Source organism: Adiantum capillus-veneris, chromosome 8 (genome assembly GCF_014529385.1).
Source record: "Adiantum capillus-veneris isolate H3 chromosome 8, ASM1452938v2, whole genome shotgun sequence".
NCBI lineage: Eukaryota > Viridiplantae > Streptophyta > Polypodiopsida > Polypodiales > Pteridaceae > Adiantum > Adiantum capillus-veneris.
In genome coordinates this window covers 86,580,455-86,608,211 of record NC_140938.1, presented here as the reverse complement: position 1 = coordinate 86,608,211, position 27,757 = coordinate 86,580,455, and the positions used below count along the sequence as shown (strand labels likewise).

General features: G+C 41.0%; 1 pseudogene; it reads right to left on the bottom strand.

Moving 5' to 3' along the window:
* LOC147452493 (uncharacterized) lies at positions 1 to 27,448 on the bottom strand (annotated as a pseudogene).
* Between the last annotated feature and the right edge of the window lie 309 nt (positions 27,449 to 27,757).

Below are 27,757 nucleotides of genomic sequence, written 5' to 3'. Positions count from 1 at the left end.
TCAGAGGACCGTGGGCTGCAGCCCATTAAAAAATCCAGGGCTGGAGTTGGATATCAAGTGGGGAGCAGCCCGCTATACAAGAAGCGGCAGCCAGCTATGCAGGAGAGCGGTTGGCTTGACGAGAGGTCGCGACCTGAGAGGTAGGGCAAGTTTCCAGGTGCAGGGGTACACCCGTGGACAGGTCTTGAAGGAGAGGGAAGGCCGAGCTGAGCGGCGGGCATTGAGGGGAAGGTGGACTGGCTACAGACAGGAGAAGGCTGCAGGGTTACCCCATCAAGGAGGTGATGGGACTGGCTGACAGCAGACAAAGGAAGGCCGCCACGGGGTGGCAATAGGAGGAGGTACATCACTTGGGAGGCAAGGAAGGGCCGTCAAGGAGCTGGCCATGGTCGGGTCATGAGGGAGGTGCCCCAAAGAGAGCTGCCAGGAGAGGACGAAAGGAGACATACCAGAGCACGGGAGGACACCAGTGGTGGCTGTGATTGGAGTCACGAGGGGCTGCAAGAAGCTTGAAGGGGGCCACCATCTGTGAGTAAAGACCAGCAAGGGGCTGCATATGCATGGAGAGGTGAATCGACTGAGGAGCTTTGAACAAGAAGAAGCCAACGAGGGCTTCGGTGGTTGTTCAGCAGGTGGCAAAAAAGGTTCAAGAGTGTGTCCCTTGAAGATTGTGTATCGAGGTTGTTTTGAATCAACATAAGTGGTTCCTTAGTACGTTGACAGTCACTATACTAAATGCTCTTTGACTAGTTTTCCTTAGATAGATCATGTGAGACCTAAATTTTATATTTAAGTTAAAGGTATGATAATTTTTTGCATTGATTGTCGTATAAGCGTAGAAAGGGGGGTCATACTCCCTAGTATGATTTATATATAGGGGTTTTATCAAAGTTGTCCGCTCGTAGGTGGCGTCCCGTTTATATATAGAGTGAATCCCCCGGGCTGTTGAAGCTCCATTGAAGGGTGGTAAAGATCAAAGTGTGGGAGACAACACACTGGGTTACCGAGAGGATCTTACATCTTAATCATTGTGTTTGTGAGTAGGCAATGGGAGCTGGACAAAGTTGGTACCCCAAGGGAGAGTTTTTTCCATGAAATAGAGTTTTGCTTTAGTGCATAGAGGAGGGTTTCTTGCGAGCTTCCACCACGTGGAAGGTGAAGATCCCACATGCGGGGTTTTGGCACTAAAATCTAGCATATAAGGGCTGTGGTGTGACCCTCATATGGAGGTATGAAGAGAGAGAGAGAGAGAGAGAGAGAGAGAGAGAGAGAGAGAGAGAGAGAGAGAGAGAGAGAGAGAGAGAGAGAGAGAGAGAGAGATCTTCCAGTAGCTATGGTGGACATTGGATGGCTCTAAGCGCGGTGACAACGGCGACCCAATGGGCGTGTAGCACTCAGTTTTGGCGGACACAGGTGGGCATAGTTGTTGATGCTCTGGTCGTTGTGGTAGTCAGAAATGGAGCTTGCGCAGTGCTAACATGGCTCCCCCATAGGGGCTTGATCATGCACCCTCAAGGGGCCAACACTTTTGATGAAGGAAGAAGAGGCACCACTAGCAAGGTCGCTGGTGTTCATGTGCATAAAAACAGAGGAGTCTAGAGAGAGAGAGAGAGAGAGAGAGATTTAATTATCATCCACGGAGGTCAGATATGACCCATGGGACCAAAATAGAAGCATTACATATGTTCTTTTGGGGTGGAAGTGTTAGATACATATCAATTAGGGACTGAGGGTCCATCAGGGGTAAAGGAAAAACGGGAAAAAAGGAAAGGATAAGAACAAAACAAAACCTAAGGGGGGTCATGTGGAGGGGGAGCTGGCTTGGGAGTTCGAAACTCCTGAATGATGGCTTTACTGCCACGGTAGACTGCCCATTTACCTTGTTTACAATCTTTATGCATCTTCTTGAGCTCTCTTGCTTTACGCTTGAGTTGATTTGTAGTCAATTCCTTGGCGATCCAAAGCTTTGTCCCCTTGAGATGATAGGATTGACGTAGCAACCTCATCCGTTTTTCTTTTTTCTTGAAAGTGAGGATGCATTGGGCATGGGGCACACGTCTATGTGTGTTGTTGATCCAAGAGATAGTGTCGGGTTCGATGTTGATTGGTTGAAGAAAGTCATTGAGCTTGATGATGGATGCTTCGAGGGTATCCTCCTCGGTGCACCATGGCGAGGAGAGTCCTCCAATCCTAATCTTTAGGGCAAGGGATTCTTGGATCCGGTATTCTTGTAAGGCAGCTTGTATTTCTTTGTCAATCTTCTTATGCGCTGCCTCATTGGGGCTGTCTTGATAGTCTTAGTGAGAGAAGCTTCAACTTCGAGTTTCTTTGCGAGCAAAGTTTCACTCTCCTTAGCCTTTGTGTCCTCGAGCTTAATCAAGCGTTTTTTTAGCATTCTCCAAAGCAAGTTCTTGGATCTAAGCCTCTAAAGCCGTGATCCTTGTGTCTTGGCGAGCGGCGAGATCCTTTCTGGGTGCAGCTGCCACAGCAAGAAAACTCTTGCATGTGCTGGAAATTAGCATGCTGAAAGAAGTCATGGCTATGCGAAACCTTTGGGTCTATGGCCAAGCTCTGCTTTGTGAGAAAAACTTACTGTGGGTCCCCACTCTTGCGGACTTTCAAAAATGACCTTAATACTTAATGGTTATGTAGATTGCCGACAAGTCAAAAAGACGAAGCTGCAAACTGCCGGTCCCCTGTTGGCTCATAGCGCAATACGCAACTAGAAGAGCCTTGTTTGGATCTGTTGTCCCAGGTCGGGGGAGGTAGCTAGCTTGTGCAGTACTGAAAAGGCAGGTCGATGAGGGTCGCAGTCGGGCAGGCAGCTTGAGCATGGGACAGAGAGACGGGGAGAGAGAGAGAGAGAGAGAGAGAGAGAGAGAGAGAGAGAGAGAGAGAGAGAGAGAGAGAGAGAGAGAGAGAGAGAGAGAGAGAGAGAGAGAGAGAGAGAGAGAGAGAGAGAGAGAGAGAGAGAGAGAGAGAGAGAGAGAGAGAGAGAGAGAATCTGGGTACCCATGTGAGAAGGGAGAGTGTAGGGATGGCCAGGAGAGAGAATTGCACAGATCCAAAGAGCTGGAGAGTGGTCCATTAAAGGGATAGTTCCAAGACCGTACAAGCCAATCAAAGCAGCAAATTCAAAGGTAGTCAAATGTTAGGGAATATGACGTAGCTAAGTAGATATTTGAGTAGTTTACTTAATGGAGAGAGATAATTTTTTTACACAAGAGAGATTATAGAGTAGAGAGAGAGAGAGAGAGAGATAGAGAGCACACACGATATACATGGTTCACCCAATGCCAAGGGGCACTAGCGACATCACTAATGTACCCCCTCTCAATTCAAGAGTAGAGAGCACATAAGAGAGCTTGCAAGAGAGTAGCCTCCTTCAAAAGTTGCCAAAAATGGATGCCAGATGGGCAAATCAAAGGCCAAATTCCAAAATTGAAGAGGGCACCCCTATAAAAGTCAAATTTGAACCATTTTTTATGGTTTTGGCCATTAGGCTTTTTGCCAAAGGGTTCTTTGCCTGCCGTTTGGCAGGGGAGCCAAGGTGAATGGGTGTTTATTCTAAGGGCTTTTTTGTGTAGAGATGTGTGCTTGCAAAGACCAAGTGTGTGTTTTCTTGCCGAAAGAGCATGTGGGTGCATCGTTGTAAAGGAGCTATCTATGGAATTTTGAGCGATGATGAATCCTCCATTGTGTTTCTCTTGCATCATTTCCACATTGCCCCCTTCTCTACTTCTTTTGCTTGTGTGTGGCGTGCCAGTACGGATGTGTGTGCCCCTTGGGTCCCTTCTTTGTGTGCATAATGGAAGTGAGAGAATGGTTTTGTGTGCGGCAGTGGTGTGAGGCTTGAAGCGGGCAGAGCAATTCTTGGGTAGCTATGGTGAGCATATTTACGCGTCGGTGTGCGTGGGATAGTGACCTGCTAGCGTGTGTTGAGAGTTTTGAAGGTGAGCTCTAGTGGATTGGGGTGATGTGTATGACCTAGGCTATAGAGAGGTAGTTTGTTTGTATTACAGGTGTGTTCCGCATACCCCCTCTCCAACGCGCTTAGGTGTTGAGTATTGGCACTAGTTGCTGTATTTCCTCTGTTATTGCAAGAAAATTTGGTGGTTAGGGGCGACTATCTTGATTTTTGGTTTCTCTATGGGTGTCTGAATCTTGTGAGGTCTTTGATTCAGAGGTGTCCCCTTGTGTCGTCTCATTCATGTAATCTTCATAAAAATGTTTCTTTGTTTGAAATTGGGAACTCTCTATTGAGCTATCAGAGTCAAGTCTTTCCGCTACTTTCTTTGAATCATCTGCAGCCTTTTGATCCGCTTCCTTTGCATCGCTCCATTTGTGCCCACACATTAGGAAGAGAATGGGGTCTAGGAGGGCCTCTTTATTTGGCAGTTTAAGGGATTCAAACCTCTACTATTAAGAAATCCATCAAGGGACAACTTTTGACTTCAAATAGGAAAAACGTTTAGTTTATTTGACTTCAAATCTTCCACCCAAAATGGAATTTAAAATCTAGCTAGCAAAACAATATCATGTAACATATCCATGAAAAAGAGCTCAACATGTACATCACACATCTATAATCTCCACTCAAATTGGAGATTGTACGTAGGAGCTAAGGAAGGCCAAATGTCATAAAGTTTTTCACCCCATGTTTTTGGGGGGAAAGTGCATCATTTGACCACTCTTACACCTCTCTTACACACCCACTATTCTTGTACACATGGAGTGCACCTATTTGTCAAAATGTTAATCACCTCCATAATCTCATGACAATTAAAGAGGCCCTCCTAGACTCCATTCTCTTCCTAATGATTTCCACTAACTGCTCAGCAGTGACAGGGGAGGCTAATGGATTTTTGGTCCTAGCTTGGTGTGGCACCCATTTCTTTGGAAAGTCATCTTCATTGACTCTTTTCTTTTTGAATTGTTTGGCTAAACTCTCTTCTCTTGCTTGCTTCTGATATTTCTCTTATTTTGGCATTGGCATGGGCTTCTTACCCTTCTGGTCTTCTTGCTCATCTTTAGGGGAGTTCGATTCTCGTAGTTTCCTTTTGGAGCGTGTTCTAGCAGTAGTCTGAGTTGATCCCAATTTGGTCATTTCCTCTTCACTCTCCTCCTCTTGAGGTTGAATCCAATCATTTTGTGTTGGAGCTTCTGGAAGGTCCAAAGTGGCTCTGATAGACTAATATGATATTCTTGTCAAGACCTATAGAGCTGATAGATAAGTAATCTTGGAATTTTTCTTTTTCTTTGTCAACAACTTGAGCAAGTATTGGGCATGGTTGATGGTCACTTATTTTGCCCGTAAGTCCAGGTGTAAGTTTGTTTCCACTATATGGTTGGGTGTTTTATACCTTCCAGGTCATTTGTCTTCTATGTGGAAGAATTGCATAAACATGTGGGTGGGTAGCTCTGCTTCCTAGAATGTCATATCTACAAAGGTGGCTATAGCTTCCTTCTTTACAAACACTTCCACCCCTATCTCCTTCTTTCCCTTCATAATTTCTCCTTTGTTGGATAGGCCTAAGGCTATAGCAATGAGCTGAGAAGTGATCTTCACCTAGACTCTATCATTGTCAAGGTTGGGCGTTTCAAAGTTGTTCCCTCCTCTGTGATGTTGGTGTAGAGCTCATGGGCCCTCTAGATGTCAACTCTGCATGGGGTCATTTGAAAGTAGTTGAGCAAGTCTATCTTTTCCAAGGCACCTTCAATTAATAGCTTCCTTGCCAGGTTATAGGCTTCTCAAGGGACCATGGGGATGGTAACCATGTTATTTTTTATATCCCTATACGTTGCTTCATAAACTATTCCCCCTTCAAGCTCGAGTCTTTCTTCCTCTATGTAAGTGGATGCCTCCTTGAGAGAGTCTCAGCAGAGTGAATGGTGGAATCTTCTCAAGTTTCTTCTTGCAACTTCATCTTTTCTTGATGCCTTTAGCTTCTATCTTCATAGCTCCTATGGACAATTATCGAAATTCAAAGGTTAGTCAAAGACTAAAGTTATGCCTTCTTATTTTTCATGTAGCTAAATATCTGGTTAATAGGCCACTTTGTTCAAAACTCATGTACAAATGATACAGATTATCATAATTTAAGATTAGTTAGAGACTAAAGTGATGCCTGCTTATTTATTATGTAGTTGAATATCTGGTTAATAGGCCACTTTGTTCAAAACTCATGTACAAATGATGCAAAATCTCAAAAATGGAAAAATTAAATCATTTTTCATGCAAACGGAGAAAAAATCATGTTTTTTTCTCATACCTATGCTTGTGTGAGTTTTTTAAAGTGCTAACTACATAGACTTAATGTTCACTAACCCTATAGGTTCTAGTATTTATTTGGTGTGATTTGGATGAGAGGTTTAGTCGTAGTCAAGGTTTACGTAAGAAGCTGCTCCAAGTGTTTTGCACCATGGTTGATGTAGATGATGTGAGTGTTATCCCATTTTGGCATCATAGGGATGTTTTTTATGCTGTCCTGAACTTGTACCGTGAGATTAATTCACTTTGATCTTTTTTATAACATTATAATGGAGAAATTGCAATTTTCTCCACTTTTTTCACATTAGACCTTTGTTAGCAACCTGACTTGGTAGGTTTGATTCTTACATTGATCAAAGATTATTTCTTCACCTGCATTCTAAATTTAATTAGTTGCACATGGGTTGGGTCAATTTCAGTCTCTTTGCCAAGCTTGGATTTTCTTAGTGGGATTGTTATGCTTCCAATGGGTGTGAAACCTTTGGGATAGGTCTTAATTAGCTAGGGTTTTACCTGTACAACGGCAAATCCCATTGTTGGTTGCAACTTGACTTCTAGGGGGAAAATCACAATTCTTTTCCTTCTTCCTATATGTTGACTTCTGAACAAGGTGAAACTCATGCCACACCTTATACTCAATGATATAAGCTAGTTGATGACATTCTATTATATTGCAGTCACTTCCACTGGTTTGGGCTTAGTGTTAGGGCTTGTGCCTAGAAAATTTATGTCATATAGCATCTAAAGACCTCAAAAATATAAGATCTCCTTTAAAAGTGGTTTTTAGCCCATTTCATCATCCCATTATTGCTTTGCATTGATTTTGGTGGTTTCTTGAGTTACAAGAGATTTCCTATTGCGAAACCTTGAAAATCATCTCTTCTGTGCAAGTTCCTTTACCAAACTTTATTGTCTTCATGTCCCAAAGCTATTGGTCCAGCTTGGGTTCAATAGGATAACTTATCCGATTTTCCACAACTTATTCGATTTTTGCCATAACTTGCTCATTCTTTCTCCAAGTTGACTTCTAAAATTTTTAGTCTCTTCCTAGAGTCCATGTACTTGTGTCTAGTTTTTTTGGTAAATTTTTTGCTTTTGTAGCCATTTATTGCTTAGAAAACCAATAAGAAACAATAAAAAATATGAAAAATAGCAAAATTGACCTAGAAAATCTAAAAACAAGTTAGATAAATAACACAAGTTAGATTTCAACAAAAAGTCCTTATTTGAAAATTTTCAACGGATTATTCCACTTCTTATTATATAAATTTTAGTCAAAAAAACTTATTATCTACGTATTTACACACATCTATGGGCTCATCTTTAATGATTGTCTCTTATTCTTGAGTCTTTTCACTTTTAGGGCACAAAATCAAAAATTGTGGCAAAAGACCAAAAATCAAACGCGAATTTCAACACAAGAATTAGGAAAAATGTGCCCTTTTCCTTTCTAGTTTCACTACAAAAGGTGTATGGTCAATTCTGGCATTTGCTCATAAAGATTCCAACTGATTGTATTCATCTTAGCACCGAAGTCAAACAACACATGAATAGATAACATTACAACTTCTAGCTTTGCTGCAATGTATGGATCCACATTTGTTTCATCCTCCTCAGTGTTGGTAATCTGATCGCTCTTTTGCTTCTTGTTGTGTCTCTTGAATCTCGAGCTGTTTTTATTTCTTCTTAATTTTTGTTGCATCTGCTCTTTTGAGCATCTCTTATGTCAATGACACATGATATTTCTTCAGTCTACATCCACTTATCCAGTTTGACATTTCTTGTCCATCCAATGTTGCAAGCTTAATGGCCCCACTTGGTGATATTGAGTGAATCATGAAGGGTCCTTTAGACCCCTAGTTATTTTGGCATTTTGTACCAAACGTGGGTTGTTTTTGGGGATTTTCATGGGCATTTTACCTGCATTGACATGTTAATGAATGCTATAACACATGCATTAATGGTAGGTTTTTGTTAATTTTTGTGTTTGTTGCTGACAAGATGTGTTATGAATTAACTTGAGTATAAGGTTAAATTACCTAAGGTATTTAGTTAACCAAGTCAAGGTTAATGTACTAGTAGACTTATATTAGTTATTTAAACAGCTAGGATTGAACTATAGGTGTTACAGATAGTGCCTTATATGGTAGAGAGTTTGGTTGTCCAAGGTTGAGATGTCAAGTTAGTGTTTTGGATAGTTCCGGTTTGTTTGAGTGAAAGTGTTGTTTAAGATTTTGTTGGAGAGACTTTTTAGAGTTTTGTTTTGAAGTTATATTGATGATATGAGAATTCCATGATGTAGACAAACTAGTTAAAGAGATATAGAGCCCAGATTTTGCGGCGTTGTTCTTTCAACTGTCAAAGTCCTTTTCTCATAAGTTGGCTTGAGAATACAAGAGCTTTTGAGCTCAAGGCTTGCCATCATAATTCTTTGAGAGTTGAAGTGATGCGAAGCAAGGGAAGAGGAGTTGCCATAGAACCACAGATAGAGCGAGCACGAGGAGTGTAAGATCCCCAATTTTTGGGTCTCTTCTAAAAATAAGAAAAATAGCTTTCAATATCTATTTTGCCAAATTTTGACTTAAGATGCTTGATTGACAGTATTGGAAGGTTCTAAATTAAAAAACAAGGTCGTTTCATGTTCCAATAGGTTAGACAGACGTTTGGTTCTGTTTTGGAAAAAATCTGCTATTTTTAGCTTTTTCATGCTTTTTATGCTTTTAGGTGCTTTTTTGCAAAAAGCAAGGCCGGATCCTTAATCTATATGTTCCAGGGGCTATCGTTGAATTTTGTAAAAATCTGCTTTTTTAGTGCTTTTCACACTATTTTTAGCTTTTCATGATTTTTAGTGCTTTTTAGTCAAAAGCGAGTCCACTTTCTTATTCCAATGGACGAGAGAAACCCGTGCTTCAATTTTTGATTTTTTTTGCTTTTTACGCTATTTTTAGCTTTTTATGCTTTTCGGCGTTTTTTAAAAGCAGTCTTTCTTCTATATTCCTCTCATCGATAATTCAATTGTCCATTCTATTTGATTTAAGGACTTCGAGCGGAATAGAATATTTTACTAAGTGTGACCTTCATTTATATGGTGCAGTAAGTTACCATGCCTCCTAGAGGAAATGCGGCTGCTGCTAACGCAAGTGCGCCTATTGTTCCTCAACACACCATTATCGCTAGAGACATCGATGCTATGCTTTGCAAGTCTTGACCTGGAAATTTTAGCGGGGAAGGCAAAGATGTAGGCAAAGTTCTTGAAGATTGGATGAGTGCATGGATGACTACTTTGACTTGGCACACTTGTCCACAATAAACAAAGCTATCATCACTAAGTTCAAACTAGAGAAGACAGACAAGCGTTGGTGGAGAGACCATTGCACAAAAAACAATCTTGATCATAATGCTGCAACTTGGGATTACCTTAAAACCTAGCTCAAGAAGAACTATCAGAACAAAGTCTAGTATTCAGACCGTATGAATGGATTTTATGACTGTACTTAAGGAACCAGAGATATGGAATCATACTATCTACCTTAAAACCTAGCTCAAGAAGAACTATCAGAACAAAGTCTATTATTCAGACCGTATGAATGGATTTTATGAGTGTACTTAAGGAACAAGAGAATGGATTTTATGACTGTACTTAAGGAACCAGAGATATGGAATCATACTATCTATCTCTGGTTGAGGAGCTTCTTCTTGCAATTCCTCTTGGCTATAAATAGGCTTTGACCTTGCTAAGCCTCTACTTGCAATGAACGCAATGTCCTTTCTTCCATATTATATCTTCTTTCTTCAGGTCGAAACGCAAGAGATGGAGGTTGTACCGGCCTCACCATTCCATTTTTTTCTCTCATCTTCTGTTGCTTTGAAGGAAAGTACCCGCTTTGGTTGTTATAATACACTATAGTTGGTACTAGTGCTTGTTTGTTAGATACTTCCATCATCGGCATGTATCTCATGTCTATGGGCATTCTAGCACTTGGCAGTAGAGGTTGTTGTCGTAAGACAAGCTGTGGCCTTGAAACTCCTACTGGTCCTGGTGCATTCCTCATAGCGTATATAAGTGGAGTAGGTGCTACTAGAACAGGTTGTACATACCTCTCCCTAGCATATTCCATGACATAGTAACACTCTTCTCTCATATGGTTTGTCCATTTTCTCTCAATTTTGCACCATAGAGGTTCTTGGAGGTCAGATTTGACTAGAGGAGCATCAGCTAGTCCTTCAAGCTCACTAGATACCTCTGGCCTTAATGTGGGTTGGATTCTTGGTGAATCACTCCTTTGAGAAGATGTGTCACTCTCACTCTCAGGATCATATATTCTCCAGGTTCTGCTCTGATTTGGATAGGAGTAAGTTATAGGGGGTGGTGATGCTACATGTGGTCCTGTTGTGGCCGTAATTCCACCTCTATAAAATTCATGTTCCATGGTTGCATCTGGGTACATCCATGGTCCATTAGGCAGATTCACTTGAGGAGGCATGTATGCCATCTCTGTGATCATTTCGTCTCTCGTTATCTCTCTAGAAGGGAATCTAAGTGGCTCCCTTTTTGGAATTTGTGTGTAGGAATTCTCATGTTTTGTGGAGGTATTTGTGGTCCTTCATTGACCAAATATCCACCTATGTCTAATGCAGTCAGTGGTTTTGTGCTTTCTATAGTTCTATATTCTCGTCCATGCTTGTCAACAACTATAGAATTCCATTGATAGTCGGCTCCGTATGTATAGACATATATGAGCTTGTGCTCCGTCATCTCTTCTGGGTATGGCTCTGAACACCTATAAAGGTTGTCCTCACTGTCGTCAATATATCTATACAGTCCTTCACTTTCATGACCTATTATCCAAACTCATTCAACAAGCTTGGTCTTTGTCAACTGCAAGTTTGGAAGATCCATTATGGAAGGATGCTCCTCTATTGTTGGGATTCTGAAGCTTGTATAAGCTGAGTTTGACTCTAAAGAGAACATGATCTTTGGGCTTAACAGCTTAAACTTGATGTAAGAAGGCTTACTTCAATGTGTTCAAGATAGTCCTTAACAAGCACCTTTGGCCCTTGATCACGTCTCTTAGAAGTCAGGAATTTGTGGCTCTTTTGGTCTCTGCAAACTAGTTCTGGGTACCCTAAAATTTTGGATTTAGGAAACCTGGGAAAATATTTCTAACAAGCTTTTCTCCTGGCTATACTGTTAGGAAATAAGACGTAGCTAAATAGATAATTGAGTAGATTACTTAATGGAGAGAGACAGATTTATATACACGAGATTATAGAGTAGAGAGAGAGAGAGAGTACACACGATATACGTGGTTCACCCAATGTGGGCTACGTCCACGGGAAAGCAGCCACTCAATGGCTTTAGTACTTCAAAACAAGAAGTAGTTTACAAAGGGATTATACCCTTAGTGGAGCTCCCGCCTTGCTTCACTCTCACCACCTCACACTCACCTTGTTGCATCAACTTCACACTATGAAATGTGTGTAGAAATGGCCTCCTTTTATAGGCCAAAAGGGCTACTCTCTCTTATGAGAGACAGCCATGTGTAGCCGCCCTTGTGTGAATAAGTCCAAATCGGACCCTCCAATCCGCCCATGTGTGGCCGCCCTTGAGAAGACAAGTCCGCTTTTGAATTCGGCCACTAGCCACCGGCCATTGACTTCCGACCACCGGCCATTGGCCAACCGACCGGTTGTTTTCCGACCACTTTCCGGCCGCCGTCCGGCCATAATATTCCGGCGAAAAAAAAAGTCTCGGAGGCCTCCGCCCCCGAGGCCTCTAAAGTTGCCCCTGATTCTTGTACGTAAAAATTTTGGTTTCCAGTGAGTGATTTTCCTTCACGCACGATGGCTTCTCCTCACAATGGGGGCCTTATAAATGTGCGCTTTTACCACAGAAAATTACAAGGGTAAATTAGGCTCCATATTTAACAATCTCCCACTTGGAGACTGATCTCCAAACCAAACCTGTGACTGCTTTCCATTCTGGCTTCTTATCCTTGAATGCCGATTGAAGATGAGCAAAAGCTCAACTTCTCCTTGTTGACCACCTTTGTAAACATGTCTGCAGGATTTTCACTTGTATGCACCTTTCCTAGCTTTAGTTGTCCCTCTTCCAAAACAGTGCATATGAAGTGATATCTCACCTCAATGTGCTTTGTTCTTGAATGAAAGGCTGAGTTCTTCGCAAGATGGATAGCGCTTTGGCTATCACTGTACAAGACACAATTGTCTTGTTTGAATCCAAGCTCTTCTAAGAATTTGTGAAGCCACAGAATTTCTTTGCTTGCCTCCGTCATTGCTACATACTCTGCTTCCGTGGTAGAAAGTGAAACCACTTTCTACAACTTTGAAGCCCAGCTTACTGTTGTGCCTCCAACCGTGAACACATAGCCAGTAGTGCTCCTTCGAGTATCTTTGTCACCTGCCATATCTGCATCAACATACCCTTCTAGAAAAATATCAGTTCCTCCAAAATACAAAGCATTTGTTGTTGTCCCTTTTAGATACCTAAGTATCCACTTCACAGCTTGCCAATGCTCTTTACCTGGGTTGTCCATGAACCTACTCACAACTCCCACTGCATGTGCAATGTCTGTCCTTGTCCAGACCATAGCATACATTAGAGAACCTACCGCTGCAGCATATGGAACTTTAGACATATAGGCTATCTCCTCTTGTGTCTTTGGACACATATCCTTCGTTAGTTTAAAATGACCAGCCAAAGGTGTAGAAACTGGTTTTGCATTTTGCATTGCAAACCTTTCTAGTACCTTCTTGATGTAATCTTCTTGAGATAGCTTTATTGTCTTCTTCGTCATGTCCCTTGATATTTTCATACCAAGTATCCTCTTTGCAGCACCTAAATCTTTCATTGAAAAAGATTTGGACAGCTCCTCTTTTAGGTCTTTGATGTCCTGCATGTTAGCACTTGCAATCAACATGTCATCAACATACAACATTAGGATGATGAATTTCCCATCTCCCAAATTCTTCGTGTAGACGCAGTGATCCGAGTTGCATCTTGTGAATCCATGATCCAACATCCATCGATCAAACTTCAAGTACCATTGTCTTGATGCTTTCTTTAAACCATACAAGCTCTTCTTTAATCTGCAAACCATTTTCTCCTTACCTTTTACTTCATACCCCTTTGGTTGAAGCATGTAGATTTCCTCCTCTAAGTCACCGTGAGGGAATGCCGTATTTACATCCATTTGCTCGAGATTTAGATCATGAGCAGCCACAAGGCTTAAGACAAGCTTAATTGAGTTCATTTTTACAACATGAGAAAATATTTCATTGAAGTCAATACCTTTCTTTTGAGAAAAACCTTTTACCACAAGCCTAGACTTGTACCTTTTCTTCCCACCTTCTTCTTCCTTTAGCTTGTACACCCATTTGTTTTGAAGTGCCCGCTTACCTTTAGGCAACTCAACCAACTCCCATGTTTGGTTGCGATGTAGTGAGTCCATCTCCACTTGCATGCTCTTCGTCCATTCTTCTTTGGATTCATGTTGCATAGCTTCTTCATATGATTCCGACTCTCCAGAATCTGAGATCAAGAGATGGTTGAAGAAAGGAACAAACCTTTCTGGAGGTCTACTTGCTCTTGTAGATCTTCGGGGAATAGGTTGAGGCTCCTCATTTGGTTGATGTTGTTGCACATTGTCACCGTTTGCAATCCTTGAGTCTTCACCGTCCTCAAGCTCCATGTACTCATCACCTGTTTCTTTTGTTTGTTTTCTTTCCAAGTAATCTTTGTACATATTTTGTTCGTTAAAAATTACATCCCTACTCCTTAAGATTTTACCATCTTCAGGATTCCATAGACGATACCCAAAGTCTCCTTCTCCATAGCCAATGAAGAAACACTTTTTGTACTTTGCATCTAACTTTGATCTTAGGCTTCTATCTATGTGCATGAAAGCCTCACACCCAAACACTTTGAGAAATGCATAATTCACCAGTTTACCTGTCCATGCCTCTTCTGGAACTCCCCCATCCAATGCCGTTGAGGGTGACCGATTGATTAAGTACACAGACGTACTTACAGCTTCCGCCCAAAGCTCAAGCGGTAGGCCTGCATGTAGCCGCATGCTTCGTGCTCGTTCCATGATTGTCCTGTTCATCCTTTCCGAAATCCCATTTTGTTGAGGTGTCCTTGGGGTTGTCCTTTGCCTCTGAATGCCATTGCTAGCACAAAATCTTTCAAAAGCTTGGCTGCAATATTCGCCTCCATTGTCGGATCTGAGGCATTTAACCTTGGTACCTGTTTCATTCTCCACAAAGGCTTTCCACCTTTGAAATATGGAAAATACATCGGATTTATTCTTCATGACATAAACCCATGTTTTTCTATCGCATCGTATATGAATGTTACATAGTACAATGAGCCACCAAGTGATGGTGTACTTGCAGGACCCCAAACATCAGAATGAACCAACTCAAGTTTTTTATTTTTTCTTTCATTTCTTGATTTTTGAAATTTTACCCTCTTTTGTTTACCATAAACACAATCTTCCAGAACTCTAAGTCCACTTCTTTCAACCTGGTAGAAGCTTCTTTGTTTGAAGGATTTGCATTCCTTTGGCACTCATATGCCCAAGTCGGTAGTGCCACACTGCACTGTCAACTTTTGTAGTTGCTGCACAAGCTGAAGGTTGCGTGCTAACAGTACACAAGTAAAGTGTACGGACTTTTTCACCCTTGGCAACCACCAAAGATCCCTTTGAGATCTTCCACCGTTTGTTTCCGAATGCAATGTTGTGACCTTCATCGTCCAATTGTCCTGTAGAGATCAAATTTTTGTGAAGAGAAGGAACATGCCTAACATCTTTAAGCTTCCATTCATTTCCGTTATCAGTTTTGACAGAAATTGTACCTTTGCCAACAATCTCACAAGCTTCATCATCTCCCAAGTATACATACCCAAAATTACCTTTGGTATAGTCTTGGAAATGTTGCTTGTGTGGTGTCGCATGGAATGAAGCCCCGGAATCTACTATCCAGGAATTAGACACATTGTCTAATGAGAGAACTAGAGCATCTTGCTCTACTTTACCTGCCACATTGGCCTCCGATGTTGGCTTGTTGTCTTGAGACTCTGTCTCCTTTTTCTTCTTGGACCAGCAATCCTTCTTGACGTGGCCCTTCTTGCCGCAGTTCCAACATTCAAGAACTGACTTTGTGCGTGACTTGCTCCGCCTTGAGCGATCACGACCCTTTTGGTTTTTGAACCTCTCCTTAGGCCTTCCTCTTGTTTCCACTGATAGTGCAGCACTTGATGATTCTCCTATGCTTCTCCTTCGCATTTCCTCGCTTAGGAGAACACCCACAACATCATCAAACTTAAGAGTATTTGTGCCAGAGATAGAATTACTTACAGCCATCACAAGGCTGTCCCAACTATCCGGTAGAGATGATAGTATAAGGAGAGCTCGCACTTCGTCATCGAAATTGATTTTCACTGATCGAAGTTGACTTATGTTTGTGTTAAAGTCATTTAGGTGTTCTGCAACTGAACCATTCTCTGCCATCTTTAGATTGAAAAAGCGCTTCATAAGAAATACCTTATTGGATGCCGATGGTTTCTCGTAGAAGTCGTCAAGTGACTTCATCAAGTCCTCCGTGGTCTTCATCTCCGAAACATTGAAGGCCACCGTTGACGCCAAGCTTAACCGGATTGTTCCCAGTGCCTTTCGATCAAGGACAATCCATGCTTCATCTGCCATTGTTGCGGGCTTCTTCGCAAGACCGCCTAGTGGCAAATAGAGGTCCTTCTGGTAGAGATAGTCTTCAATCTGCATCTTCCAATGTTGGTACTTATTGCCGTTGAACTTCTCGATCTTGAGCTTCCCTTCCTCCGCCATAACTCCCACTCAATTCAAGGAATCCTTTCCTTGAGATAATTTAACTACGAGCAAACCTTGCTCTGATCCCAGTTGTTAGGAAATAAGACGTAGCTAAATAGATAATTGAGTAGATTACTTAATGGAGAGAGACAGATTTATATACACGAGATTATAGAGTAGAGAGAGAGAGAGAGTACACACGATATACGTGGTTCACCCAATGTGGGCTACGTCCACGGGAAAGCAGCCACTCAATGGCTTTAGTATTTCAAAACAAGAAGTAGTTTACAAAGGGATTATACCCTTAATGGAGCTCCCGCCTTGCTTCACTCTCACCACCTCACACTCACCTTGTTGCATCAACTTCACACTATGAAATGTGTGTAGAAATGGCCTCCTTTTATAGGCCAAAAGGGCTGCCCTCTCTTATGAGAGACAGCCATGTGTAGCCGCCCTTGTGTGAATAAGTCCAAATCGGACCCTCCAATCCACCCATGTGTGGCCGCCCTTGAGAAGACAAGTCCGCTTTTGAATTCGGCCACCGGCCATCGGCCATTGACTACCGGCCACCGGCCAACCGACCGGTTGTTTTCCGACCACTTTCCGGCCGCCGTCCGGCCATAATATTCCAACGAAAAAAAAAAGTCTCGGGGGCCTCCGCCCCCGAGGCTTCTAAAGTTGCCCCTGATTCTTGTCCGTGAAAATTTTGGTTTCCGGTGAGTGATTTTCCTTCACGCACGATGGCTTCTCCTCATAATGGGGGCCTTACAAATGTGCGCTTTTACCACAGAAAATTACAAGGGTAAATCAGGCTCCATAGTTAACATATACTTGACTCAATTTGGAGTTGTCTATCAAAAGTTAGAGCAGTTTTGGTGAACTGCACTTGAAACAACACTCAAAATAGTTTCAAGATCAAGGATTTTTGCTTGTATCTTGACCAAATGTGACCCAAATTTGTTGAAACTTGGTCACTAGGCTTACTTTACAGTGCATAACACTTCTAGAAGCTCAATGTGAGTTTTCACCTCCAAATTAGGAATACAGACAGAAAGCGCGAAGGAGAAGGCACCGATAGGTGCGCATCATGATGTAGTGCAAGATTGGGACAAGAAGCAGGAGGCATAGAGAGCTAGCGCTAGAGATTGAAGCAGGGAGAGAGAGAGAGAGAGAGAGAGAGAGAGAGAGAGAGAGAGAGAGAGAGAGCCCATGTTTTTGGAAAAAACTCAATAAGTGAGTTTTGGGTTTTCCCACTTTTATTATAAGCGACTTTAATAAATGTGTCCAGGTTCAATGTGAACTTGGACAAATTACAAAAATGTACAAAAAGGGGTTATTTATGCCTTTAACCCAACAACCTCCCACTTAAAGGCATAAATGACGCCTTTAAGTTAACCAACTCCCACTAGCTGTATGATGCAATGCTCATGTTGATCCTTAGCAAGACTCTTGGTGAGAACATCTGCAGGGTTATCTTGTGTATGGATCTTAGTCAAGGTGACTAGACTATCCTCCAATACCTGACGTATCAAGTGGTATCGCACATCTATGTGTTTGGTACGTGCATGGAACATAGAATTTTTGGCTAAATAGATAGCACTCTGGCTATCACAACCCAACACGGGTGTATGAATAGGCATGCCAAGTTCTTTTGCAAGTCTGCCCAACAAAATGGCCTCCTTTGAAGACTCTATGGCTGAAATATATTCAACCTCAGTAGTACTCAATGCCACAATTTTTTGCAACCTAGAACACCAAGAGACTGCACCACCAGCAATGGTAAATACATATCCACTAGTAGATTTCCTAGTATCCATGTCACCTGCCATGTCTGCATCACAATATCCCTACAACTTTAAGTCACTTTTTCCATAACAAATACACTTTGATTGTGTACCTTTCAAATATCTCAAAATGCATTTGACAGCTTCCCAATGTGCTTTGCCAGGATTTGACATGTATCGACAAACAACTCCCACTCTATAATCAATGTCAGGACGAGTGGCAACCATAGCATACATAAGAGAACCACAAGCTGATGCACATGGGATTCCTTTCATTGCTTTCAATGCCACCTCATCCTTTGGGCAATCTACTTTGCTAAGCTTAGTGTATGGAGGTAAAGGTACTCCAAGAGGCTTAGCATCATCCATATTAAACCAGTTAAGTACTTTTGCAATGTACCTTTCTTGAGATAAAAACATCGATTTCAGCTTTCTATCTCTTTTAATACGCATGCCCAATATGCTCTGCATCACCCAAATCCTTCATAGCAAATGTTGAATTTAGCTTACATTTCAGAGCATCAAGCCTAGTCTTATGTCTCCTGGCAAGCAGCATGTCATCAACATAGAGAACAAGAATGATGAGACTACCATCTTTATCCCTTTTCGTATACAAACAATGATCTACATGGTTGCGTTTAAAGCCTTGAGACAACATAAAAACGTCAAACTTCTTATACCACTGCCGTGATTATTGTCTTAAACCATACAGAGCCCTTTTCAATTTGCATACAAGTTCCTCGCGTGTAGGAACTACAAAACCTTCAGGTTGTTTCACGTATATGTCCTCTTCAATGTCACCATGCAAAAACATTGTCTTTACATCCATTTGATTCAATTCCAAATCAAGCACCGCAACGAGAGAAAAAAGGACATGTAAAGTTGTAAGCTTTACAACAGGAGAAAAGATTTCTTGAAAATCAATTCCTTCTTTTTGTGCATATCCTTTTGCAACCAATCTTGCCTTGTACTTGGGTTTTTCATCCACAATCTTAATCTTGTATACCCATTTGTTAGGAAGATCCTTTCTCCCTTTAGGCAATAGCACAAGATCCCAAGTACCATTTGTATACAAAAATTTTATTTCCTCTTGCATCGCAAGCTCCCACTTACTACTTGACTCACATGATTTGGCCTTTTTATATGTAAGAGTTTCACCCTTATCTGTCAACGTTACATGATCCAAAGAGGGGTTAAATCTCTACGGTTGCCTTCTCAAACGAGTTGACCTACGTACCCAATGATCTACATTCTCAGGCAACGGTTCTACATCATAAGGCAACTCATTTTCAGCTCTATTATGCTGCTGAAAATCATTTTCAGCCAATTCAAGTGGCTGACCATCCTCATTAGGAGCATCAAAATCATGTCCAGCCTCTTCTGGCTCAAGGTTAACCGGCTGATTATCAATTTCAGCTTGCGATAATGCATCATAAGGCTCTTTTTCAACAACAATGGGTGGCACGGAAGGCTCAAATCTGATTGTTTTCTTGTCAGCATCAAATTTTATAGCATTCTTAAGCAATTTTGCCTCATTGAATACTACATTTCGGCTGCGTATTACCTTTCTAAACTGTGGTAACCACACTCTATAGCCCATTTCACCTTCTTCCCCATAACCTAGGAAGACTCCTTTAATGGACTTCGTATCAAGCTTTGTTCTCAAGTCATTGCGTACATGAACAAAAGCTTCGCTTCCAAATACTCTCAAATGATCATAAGAGGAAGGTTTGCCAGACGAAACCTCCTCTGGAATGTCATTTTTCAGCGTACTATTAGGAGAGTGATTGCAAATATGAGCTGCAGTTTTCAATGCCTTCCCCCAAAACATTTCGGAAAGATTAGCGGGGTGGACAACATGCAACGCACTCTCTCGCATTAAGTATGATTATACCTCTCAGCCACACCATTAGAAGACGGATTATAAGGGGTTGTCAACTCCATTTTAATCCCATTTTCATCACAAAAACGCTCAAATTTAGCAGATACATAATCTCCTCCATTATCAGACCTGAGACATTTAAGCTTAGTACTCTTTTGCGTAGTGACAAAAGCATGAAACTTCTTAAAAGCATTAAAAGTCTCACTCTTACTTTTCAACAAATGCATCCATCCTTTCCTAGTACAATCATCAATGAATGTCACAATTTACAATGCACCACCAAAAGACTTAATAGGCATAGTGCATACATCGCAGTGAATCAGATCAGGATTAGCTTTGCGAGAGACACCAGAGTAATAAGAAGATTTCTTTTGCTTTCCATAAAGACAATTGTTACAAAAATCCAAGTTTTTTTTTTACATCAACCCTCTTTAAAGAGGAAAGCACATCAATACCCTTTTGGCTCATATGGCCAATTCTCTTATGCCACAATTCCGTGTATGAAGCAACTTCAGCACAACAGCAAGAAACTTGTTAGGAAAAGCTTTGCATCGAAGATAGTATAAAGTACCTCTTTTAGACCCTTTTGGAACAAACATAGAGCCCTTAAGCAACTTCCATGAACCCCCAGCAAAGATGGTAGTATAACCATGTGCATCTAACTAACCAACAGATAGAAACTTTTCTTAATGCCTGGTACAAACCTGACATCATTCAACACAAGCTCTTGACCATTCTTAGGAGCGAAATGCATGGTACCCATTCCCTCATTGTTGCAAGAAAAATTATCACCAAGGTATACCTTGCCATAATTGCATGCAGCATATGTAGCAAAACACTCCAAAGATGGAGTAACATGGAATGAAGCACCAGAATCCACTATCCAAGACTGGGATAGGCCATCATTAGCACTAAGCAATGCATCAATGACATCTTTCTTCGAGATAAGCATGTCTTCTGCATAAGCTATCACCAAATCGGAGTGGCATGAAGCCACAACCAAAATTTCCTTAATGTCTGACAACTCCTCAATGACTACACTAGAGGATACATTTGCATTCTCAGCATCCCTGGAGGAATCACCTGCTGATTTTTTCCCTTTCTTCTCATCTTTCTTCTTCTTTTCTTGTGTTTCCTTCTTCCTTTCCTCCTCTTTCTTGAAATACCTGCAATCGGGTTTCTTGTGAGCCTTTCTGCCACATTGATAACAAGTGACATCCTTATCCTTTTTCTTGCTCTTACTTTTATTTTGAATCATGTTGCCCGCATCATGCTTTTGATTTCTACCTCTTGCATTGTAGGCAGAACTCCCACCTTCCCCACTAGACTTGCGTCTAATCTCTTCATTGAGAATAGACCCTCTCACACTGTCATACGTGAGGGTGGGACTGTTGCTCAAGGAGACAACCAAAGTTTCCCAAGTATCTGGCAATGTCATAAGCAAGAAAATAGATTTCAGCTTATCATCAAATTGATGAAGCCCACTGTCCAGCAACTGACTCAACACACCTGTAAAAGCACTCAAATGCTCAAATGCTCAAAAGCTGACTTCGAGTCATCAAGCTTCATATTCACCAACTTTCACATCAAATGCACCTGGTTCATAGGCGTGGTGATCTCATAATTGGACTTTAGATTTTGCCATATTACATAAGCAGAGTCCAAACGCTTGATGTCCATCAAAATGTCATCATTGATAGCCATTTTGATGTAGGCCATAGCCTTCTTATTCAACCTGGCCCACTCTTCGCCAGACAAACCTTGTGGCTTATTCTCTTCCAATGCATCTTCACAATACTTTAAGAAAAGGATACCTTGCATGCGTTCTTGCCAAAGATTGAAGCCTTGACCATCGAACCGTTTGATTTCCATCAAACTTTTAGTGTCAGATGCGAAAGAGGAAGAAGCCATCTTAATTCAACCACAAGTGTGTATACAAGAGAGATGCAATAGGCTAAAATTTCAGCAAATAGGAGCAACCACAAGACTTTGCATATGATAGACCACAGTTTCTTTACATGAAACTGTCCAAATCTGAAATTTCAGCTAGAATGTGCAATTTCAAACACCTGTACTCAGCTTTTCACTCAATTTATCGCGACATCACCAATACATGTGATCCCACAACTTTGGTACACTTGTGTATTGCTGTTTTGACCTGTAATACGCTATAATCACCTGTTTTGGGCTGTTTTAGCAGTTTCGATGACCTTTTCGACCCCGAAAGCAAGGGCTTCATGATGAAAGTAAAATTTTATGCAGGAGAGCAAATTTAACTCATTGTCCAACAGACTGCACAGGGCTATTTTGAAACCATAGGACTCTGATACTATTTGAAAGCGCAAAGCAGAAGGTACCGGTAGGTGCGCGTCGTGATGTAGTGCAGGATCGAGGCAAGAAGCAAGAAGCATAGAGCAGCAGAGAGCTAGTGCTAGATATCGAAGCAGGGGGAGAGAGAGAGAGAGAGAGAGAGAGAGAGAGAGAGAGAGAGAGAGAGAGCTCACATTTTTTAGAAAAACTCAATAAGTGAGTTTTGGGTTTTTCCACTTTTAGTATAAGTGACTTTAAAAAATGTATCCAGGTTCAATGTGAACCTGGACAAAGTATAAAAATGTACAAAAAGGGATGATTTAGGCCTTTAACCCAACAGAGACATCATATTGTGGCCAAATCAAGTGATTTTTACTCCAGAGGATCTTTATCACTTGGGCAACTCTCATCAACTTTTAGAATTCAATTTGGACATTTTTTGGGCAAGTTATGATCAATACAATTATGAATCTGTCTAGATGTCTTCTTGCCTTTACAAGCTCAAATGAGCTCCAAATTCAATGAAATTTTGGCTAGGGACTTCTTTTATTCTCTAGGACACTGAGGCATACTCAAATGTCTGATTTGACCAAAATCTGGCCCCTAAGACATTATATGCGTATAAAGTCTTTTGGCTCAGAATGACATGAAATTTTTGCAAACAGGCTTAAAACATCATTTCCAACCCTCCTATGTGGTCAAAAGTGAAATTTGACTTTCAGATCTGGCCTTGAGACATTATACGCATATAAAGTCTATGTGCTCAGAATTTGATAAAATTTGATCTGTGAGCTTGTCTTGTGGTACTTAACACCCTGGTGAGCTCATATTTCAATTTTGGTCTCTAAATGTGCCCTTTAGACATCATACGCATATGATGTCTAACTGGTTAGAATGAAGTGGAACTCACTCCAAAGGTTCCTCTCTATAATGGCAACTCACAACAAGTTTCAAAGTTCAATTTTGACACTTTTTGAGCAAATTATGGCCAATACAAGCATTCACTTACCTAGATGCATCTTATGGTCTGTGCAAGCCCAAAAATGATGCAAATTTGATGAAAATTGGCCTATATGCTTCCTAAATGCTGTAGATCACAAGGGTGCACTCAGTTGTAACTTTTGACCTCAGATATGGTCTCTAGGACATCATACGCGTATGATGTCCAAGTGGTCAGAATTCACTTTTGTTCCTACCAAAGGTGCCCATTGATGTGTACAACAAGAATATGTGATTACAACAAATTTTGGATGTCAAAATTGCTCAAAATCACCACTTTTTGACAAAGAAATCCTATGAAAGAGTAAAACCCCCTTAGTTTTCAATCTATAAGCCCAAATGATATGGAATTTGGTGGGTGTGCTCAACACAACATGGAGAAGATGGGTATAATGTCAAAACTTCATTATTGCTACCAGAAACACCCTTAAGACATCATACGCGTATAATGTCTGTTGTCTGCTGCTGATGAATTTTTGGACAAAATTCATTCAAAAGCATCCCCAAGTCTCTACCACACTGGTTTTCACTTCTACCATTTTTCATGCAAAACTGTGCTCAGAATCTCAAGTTTCTCTTTTTCCTGTTTCAGACACTACGTCTTTTGTCTTTTGGGTGTCAACAATTGGTCAAAACTGTTTCAATGTGTACTTAGGGTAAAACCCCCTTCTAAACACACTGATGCAGTGAAAATTTTCAAATTTGGTCTCCAGATGACCCTTGAGACATTATACGCGTATAATGTCCAAGTTTACAAATTTCAGATTTTCTTCACAGAACCCTTGCACATGCCCTTTTATATGCTCAGCACCAATCAGCCATGCAAAAATGTCAACGTAACTCTTTTTGTTGCATTTTTTCCTCAAAAGTAGACTTTTCAAAGATCATGAATGCAAACAAGCACTTTAGCAAATAAATCAATGATGAATAGCTCTAGATCAAAATTAGATCACTTACCTAAAGCTACTCCTACAAATCATATGGGGTTTTGCATTTATGAGTAGAAAAACACTTCAATGCCACACACAGATTAGCAAACGCTTTTATCACCTCAAAAACCACTCGACCACCAACAACTACTTAATCTACAAATCCTAACTAAATCTACCTAGTCGTAGACCCTCGGTAAGACACACTCTTCCTGGCTATCCACTTGATCTCGGAATACCCTCTCCGGATCCACTTAAGAAAAATGATTTGTTTATCCAAAACTAAAGCAAGCAACCATCACACAAGTGTTAGCAGGAATACCTACCTAAGTCCTTGTATCCCGGCAACCGCGCCAATGTTGCGGAAGCGAATCACACCACCCATAAAGTGCATGCAACACAACCTAGATCAACATAATGTCAATCGAGGACTCAGATGACACGATAGGCATGGAAGAAATCTCTTTAGCTTGCCAGGATGAGGCCATCCTACACATACAACACTCTGGAAGGCCAATCAAACCACAACCTAGAGTCTCACTGCTCTCAACTACACCACCTACCCACATACACACAAACGGAAGGAAACCCATCAGATCATACCAAAATCGAACAAAACTTAAGGAACACCATCCCCTCACTAGGATACACCTGTCCCAAAGCCTCTACACTCAAAACCCTATCTCTAAACCCATCTACAGAAAACGCATATAAAGACAGAGCCGAATTCTAAAAGTGCATGGAACTGAAATCTATGAGTACCTATGTGTAGATTATGTCGACATGATTCTAATGACTACTTGCACGTAGAAAGTATACATCGTTTGATATACTTGCAGTCGTAAATAGCTCGTAGATGCATGAGCGCTTTCGCTCCGTTTCGTGAGGAATGCTTAGGATTTTTGCGTAGCTCTTGCCGAGGCTAGCACGGTGGTACAGTCAAATATACAATATGATGAACGAGCGGGGAGTAGCGCCAAGATGAAGCTCACGCTCTCTCTCTCTCTCTCTCTCTCTCTCTCTCTCTCTCTCTCTCTCTCTCTCTCTCTCTCTCTCTCTCTCTCACACACACACACACACACACACACACACACACACACACAGTTGACGGCAGCTTAAAAATTATGACTATGATAAAAGTTCTCTTTACAAAATGACCTAGGTACCTTATATACTAAGGTCACCTTAGGTTAAACCTAAAAAAGAGTTTGAGGGTCAAATGGCATTGTATTTACAATATGGAAGTGCCATTGCACCCCGGCTTCTGCTACTAGACTACCTACTTATTACAAATGATGTATACAACCATAATCCTCAGCATTCCATAACTCTCAGAGAATAAGGACTTGTTGAGTTATGTCGTGATGTTGACCTAGCCGTCAACTCTCTCTCTCTCTCTCTCTTAGCGTCACTGTGTGGCTAGGGACTATAGGGCACACAGGCTGGATCAAGGATCTTGTACCATGTGTTGGTTGGGGGCGGGGGGGGGGGGATTCCTCCCCCTTTTATAATAGTATAGATAGATATAGATATCGACGTCTTGATTTCCTCACTTTAACATTTTTTTTCCTCTTGTTGTTGAGGTTCGAACAACATATGAATCTCTCTCGCACACATACTCTCATATAGAGAATAGATAGTTACTCCATAATTAGACTCGGTAGAATATCAGACAGACAACTTCAGAGACAATAAAGAATGCACAAAAGCAACATTAGATAGAGTGAAGAACACCATAGATTAGCTTCCCATTCACAAAACCCGTGTCCAATACAATTGCAAGATGATAGTTATAACTATCCAACAAGATGTTCTTGGCATAAAAGATTAGACTCAGCAAAATCCGACCCAATAATATTCAAACCGAGCAATATTCTGACCCAGCAATACTCCAACTTAGCAAATATTTAGACCCAGAAATATTAGATTCAAAAATATCTAATTCAGCAAATTCAATAATTCAGACATAACAATTTAGGCTCAACAAATCTGCTATATTTGATTCAGCATACAATATCTTGTCAACACATGGCATGTCTCGATGGTGGGTTTTGGAGAAATACGACTCAGATCCATACATCCCTTGATCACAAAGTCAAATGCCTTATTCTATTTGTCAAAAATCCCTAGTTACTATCTAGCATAAAGTATAGTGCATGGAACCCAATCCAAGATATACAAATACAACATACAACACTATAACAAACTCAATGCTAACATCTTCATATGTAGCAAAGTGTAGTGCCTAGTACTTAAACCAAGGTACACAAATTGCATCATAGAGAGAAACTAAACATCACCTAGAATTTCCCCAAGGGATTATATCAATGTGCCATTTCATGAAGTAACCTGTTTCCTATAGACTTTCTAAAATGGCATCAACATTATTCTTCCTCTGACTCCTTGGCATTGACTATCTCTGTGGTATCTACACTTGCCCACCGTCCAAGATCAAGGTCTTCAAATGACAAAGAGCTTCCAATTGCATCATTTGATCATCCTTATACAAACAACTGATATTACCTTTCTCTATTGTTGTAGTGCCTCTTTAGTCCCATAGCCTAATGAGAAGATACCCATTACTTGATCATCTTCTTTGACACAGATGCATTTGATTGCACGACGCAAAAAAATGGCTTTGTTGGCCGTGGTCAAAGCATCATACTTGTCGTCATTGATGCAGAGAGAATGCATTGGCTCCAACAATGACTCTTTAACACTGGAGTAATTGGTGTATTTCTCTCCTTGACTAAAGAATGCCCAAACCTCAAAAAGTAATTCACGAAGAGTACGTGTTTGGATGGTCTCTGATGCTATTAAGGAGCTCAAAGATAGAACATACATTTCATACCATCTAGCTTTTTCAAAAATTGCCTTCTCTGGGGAGGCAGCATGCTGATACTTGACTAAGCTAGTGTTTAAAAACTCTAATGGTGGCTGATGTGCCACCCCACATACTCCATCAATTACATTACCAAATTGGATAGCACTCCAACCACTAGATATAGGACTTTTGTGTGTTGTATCTATGATACAGACACCAGCACAAATTTTAGAGTTATTCTCACTACGAAGAAACTCAATGCCTTCAAAATTCTTTCCAATGCACTTGATTGTCCATGGTAAAGTGAACTGCAAATTAGAAGTGCCATTCTTTTGTGCAATGATCCATTACACATATCCCTTAGTGATTTTTGGAAGTGACTGTTTCTCCTTTGCTTTTTGTAGCTCAATATTAAGCCATTGAGTACACCTCGTGAAGAGAGATTTGTAAATCTACTTGTAATGTTATAATGAGACTTACATTCTCCCCATGAGGTAACTATTGCTAACAAATCTAGCTCTTTAAACACCATCAACATTTGAGCCACAAAAACCTTGGTCTGCTTTAAGTTCATTGCACGTGCAGAGAGGTCAAGCATGTTTTCTTGATGTGGTTGCCTCAATAATCATATCTTCTCTTCTATCAACTCCTATTGTAGTAGCTTGACATCACCACCTTCTAAACCTTTTAGGCATCTAAAGGTTGTTGTGCATGGTTGTTTCCCACGAGCAGATGTTGCCTGATACTTCTCCAAAGATATTTACCCATTGGTCGTAGATTTCATCATCATACATGACCATGTGTCTTTCTTTATTGGCAAATGATTGATGGTTGAACGTGATGTTTGCTACATTTACAAAGGCCTTCAAAATAAACAAAAAAGAAAATACCTTTATTTCAAGACGTA